Source organism: Propithecus coquereli, unplaced genomic scaffold (genome assembly GCF_000956105.1).
Source record: "Propithecus coquereli isolate 6110/MARCELLA unplaced genomic scaffold, Pcoq_1.0 Scaffold94, whole genome shotgun sequence".
NCBI classification, from domain to species: domain Eukaryota; kingdom Metazoa; phylum Chordata; class Mammalia; order Primates; family Indriidae; genus Propithecus; species Propithecus coquereli.
Genome location: NW_012155729.1, coordinates 3439580 through 3444159, shown reverse-complemented (window position 1 = coordinate 3444159; position 4580 = coordinate 3439580). Strand labels below are relative to the sequence as shown.

The 4580-nt window shown below is 45.6% G+C and overlaps 1 protein-coding gene across 1 annotated transcript in view; it reads right to left on the bottom strand.

Annotated features, from left to right (window-relative positions):
• Nucleotides 1-1899, bottom strand: part of LOC105826894 (protein FAM208B-like) — a 34407-nt gene extending 32508 nt beyond the window's left edge. The window contains exon 1 of the mRNA XM_012664901.1: nt 1778-1899. The gene's annotated coding sequence lies outside the window, so the exon portion shown is untranslated. The remainder of the gene's footprint in view (nt 1-1777) is intronic.
• Nucleotides 1900-4580: the final 2681 nt, after the last annotated feature.

The window sequence follows — 4580 nt, the reverse complement described above, 5'->3', positions numbered from 1 at the left end:
GGTCAAAGAAAGCTTGGATCCAATAAAAACATCAGCAAAGGATATGACCCAGTCAAAAATGTTTAACTTTTTTATTCATCAAGGAAGATAAATAAAAATTATTTTTAATTTTGAGGTAAAATATTTTTAAAACACTGTTACCATCCAGTGCTGGCTAGAGTGGGAGATAAAAACACATCTTTTGAGAGAGTGAATGTAAAAGGGTGCAATCGTTTGAGAGCAATTTAGCACCATTATTGGCCAGCATTCTCATGAAGGACTCAATTCTACAGAAACACTCTCATGAGCACCTGAAGCACTGTTTATAACAGCAAAAGGGATAATCATTGCAGCACTGTTAGCTGTAGGGAAATCCTGAAAATAACCTGAATGCCTACCAATAGAGGAACGACAGACTCACCTGAATCTATTTACTTATACTAAATAGATTATTATACTACATTTCACAAACACTGTCTCAGGCAAGTTTTTAAGGACTTTGCAGATTTCAGCCCATTTAAGCACTTACGTTTGGATTACAGGAGATGGTCATGACATCTCTTTTTAAAGAGAACTTGTTACATTTGGGTAAATGTCCTGAAAACACAAAATTTCAAACACTGTTTTCCTTAAAATAATTGTGTATACTCTGTCACCTTTTATTTTTTCTGGCCTGGATGTCATTTGCTGATGTACAGTACTGGAGACACGGCAAGCTATCCACGCCTAGGAGACACAAGAGTATTCTTACACTATCAAGGAACATTTGCTCTGTTATCAACCTCCTAGGCAGGAGTACCACCAGCCTCACATCCTGTAATATTAAACATCACACACGCACCCCTCTTTCCTTTTAATGCTTTTTCAGGGAAATACTACGGACCGTTAGATAATGTTACAACAATAACACCATAAACTTGTACAACACTTTAAGTTCAGGATACGTTTTCAGAAACCTTACTACTCTGATTCTACCTTACAGGGAGACTAGGAAAAGGGAAAAACAGCTTACTTAAATTTGTGAATTTTAAACAGACAAAAGAGGTGATGAAGAGAAACCTGAGACTTTTCAAACTAATCTTCCTCAAATTTTGAGATCAAGCAACCACTTTCTCCCACAAAACGCTGCTTGGCGCCGCCTTCAGACAAACTGCTGGCTCGCATGGACCGACCTACTGTAACACTCCCCGTGCGTAACTTGAGTTCGCGGCTAAATGGTTCTCCCTATGGACAGGCGTCTTTTACTTTAAAACGAAAAGGTCACGCACCGCCACGAAGTCTCGGCAGAAAGAAACGTGAGCAGCAGGCTTCCCAGAGAACCCTTAGCAGATGCCTTCCCAGCCGGTCCAAATCCAGTGGGGGAAACTTCAGCCAAAAACCTATCACCATATCCCTGAGGATGAAGCTGTCCCCTGACAGACGACGCAAACGAAATGCTTAAAGCATTCTAGAAAACGGGCAACATGGATTTCGAAGCCCCGCAGGAACTTGAAGCACGGTTAAGGTCTCGAAGTCGGCGACACCGAGACCGGCCACACAGGTCGAGCCACCCCAACAGCGGCCACGCAGAAAGCGCTTCAGGCAACGCCAACCCTCCCGCCCCACGCAGCCCGGGGCAGGGCGAACAGGCGGGGGGAACGCGCGGGCCGCCCCCCGCTCCACAGCGAGCGCGCGAACCCGGCCCCGGCGGCTGAGCCCCGCAGCACCCGCAAGCCCGAGCGCTCGGCCCTGGGCTCCGTCCGCGCAGGTGTCAGCGGAGATCCGCGGTCGGGGCGCCCGGACGCTAGGAAGAGCTTACCTGTCCCCCGCGCGGCCGCCGCCCCTGAGGACTTCCGGTCACTGCTCAGCCTCCTTCCCATGCTGTCCCCGGCCGTGCGGCTGCGTCCTCCCGGCCCTCGCGGCCCCCGACACACGTGGACACCGCAGGACGCCGACCCCGCCCGCCCCGCAGGCAGCCCCTCGGGGGGGCGGGTGCGGCGGGCGCGGGCCAGCGGTCCGGGCGCTGGCCGGGGTGCCCGAGCTCCAGGCCTCGGAACCGCGCCCCGTCTCCCGTCAGGGTCACAGGCGAGAACCAGCCCCGCGACGCCCAGACACGGGAGGGAACATGTCGACTTTCTCGCTGACTGACGCTAGCAACCGGAAGTAAAACCTCACGGCCAAAGGAAAAGAAAATGGTGTGTGCGGGGGCGGAACCAAAAAAAAAAAAAAAGAGAGCGAGAAAGAAAGTGAAAACTGAACTACGGCGGCTCCCTCAGAGACAGGAGCCAATCAGGAGCCAATCACGGGGAGAAGCCAAGGCGCAGGCGCGGGCCGAGGTCAGCGTCCACGCGGCGCTCGCTTCTCCTTTCTGCTCAGGCGCCAAGCCACAGCTCGTTCCCGATTGGACGGTCGAACTTGGCGCGCGCGCAGTGTCTCGCGAGGCTGGCGTCCGGCGGATGCGGAAGGCGCGCACCGGAAGAGGCGGGAGATACCCCAGTGGAGGAACTGCGCTTGCTGTGGCTCTGGGCCTCGCTGCAGGCGGGAAACTCTGCGTTTTTCTGCAGCTATCATGAGGGTGCTTGGTTTGTCTGGCCCAAATGCAACGTTTTTGAAATCTTGCCCTCGTTTTAATCTACTAAATGTTAAACCACTGTAGCACGTGTCGCTGTACTATCCCTAGGAAAACACTTCTAGAAATTTACAATCTGTTCAGAGAGTGCTCCGGTGACTGTAACAGGTAAAGGTCTGAGAAAAGGCAACGAAATGTATTACGAGTTTACGAGTTGTCTCTTTAAAACCCCCACCCTCTTTTGGGAATTAAAACCTGCATTCTTTCCTGAGGCCAGTAAACGAAGCAGAAAGATGTTCTCTTCTAGTATCTTAAAACCACAGGAGACGGCTGAACGGAATTGTCTGGACAAGGGTCAGGAGATCATGGTCACTGGAGATAAGGTCAACTGAAACCACCAATTACACTTAACAATAGTCCAAAGCCATGACATGTGACAGCTATCTACAGTCAAGCAGATGGGAGCCCAACTTCGGAAAGCCCCTCTAAAAATCCCTGTTTTTTTGCTTAAAGACAAGATAGTGGTCTTGAGATGCTAGCCTACCGCCCTCCTCATTTGCTGGCAAATTAATATTTTTCTTTTCTTTTCATCAAATCGCTTGTCCTTCTTCGTTCTTACTAATGCTGGGCCTAACACAGAAAAATGAACCACATGAGTAGTATACTTTCCAATAACAGGACAAAAGAGGGAGGTGAGAATCAAGCTGTTTTTGGCTAAGGATATTACCACAGATGGTAAAATATAGTTATAACAATACATTTGAGTTTGTAACCTTAATAGGTGCAACATGTATAACTATAATCCCACAAAAAGAGGGAAAAGGAAATAGAACTGTATAGGTGTAGCATTTCTATATATCATTGAAATTAACATAATATAAATATAAAACTGGCCAGGCACAGTGGCTAACAGCTATAATCCTAACACTTTGGGAGACCAAGGTGGGAGGATCGCTTGAGGCCAGGAGTTTGAGACCAGCGTGGGCAACATAGCAGGACCCTGTCTCTACAAAAAATGTTTTAAAAAATTAGCCAAGCATGGTGACACCCAACTATAGTCCCAGCTACTTGGAAAGCTGAGGCAAGAGGATCACTTGAGCCCAAGAATTTGAAGGTACAGTGAGCTATGATTGTGCCACTGCACACTCCAGGCTGAACAATGGAATGAGATGCTGTCTTTTTTTTTTTTTTTTGAGACAGCATCTGGCTTTGTTGCCCAGGCTAGAGTGTCTCTCATATATATATATGTATGTGTATGTGTATACATATATATATATGTATGTATATATGTATACACACTCATATATATATGATTCTGGTAAGTTGTCTATGATAAACCATAGAGCAGCAACTAAAAAAAAAACCCCTCAAAAATGTAGTGAAAAAATCATTAAAGAAATAAAGATACTACATTAAAAATATTCACTTAATGCAGAAGAAAGCAGTAAAGGAGGAAGAGAGGACCAAACAAGACATGAAACATAGAAAAGAAAACGTAAAATGGCAGGCATAAATACAACTATATCTATGGTAACATTAAGTGTGTATGGATTAAACAATGCAATCAAAAGGTAGAGATTGGCAGGATGAAAAAAATAATTCAAATATATGCTATCTACAGGAGACATACTTTAAGATTCAAGGATATAAATATATTGAAAATAAAAGGATGGAAAAAGATACACAGACAGCAACCACAAGAAAACTGAAGAGAGAAACTGTATAATGAGAAAAGGGCCAATCCACCAGGAAGATATAACAATTACATACGTACTTCATAACAGAGCACCAAAACACATGAAGCAAACACTGCAAAAATGAAGGGAGAAACAGACAATTAAATGATAATATTTGGAGACTTCAGTATCCCATTTTCAATAATGCATAGAACAACTAAACAGAAGATCAACAAGTAAATGGAAGACTCAAACAATACTATAAACCAACTAAACCTAACTAATCTCTATAGAATGCTCCATTTAACAACAGACATTTTTCTCAAGTGCACATGGAACATTCTATGAAATCGACCATATGCTAGGCCATAGAACAA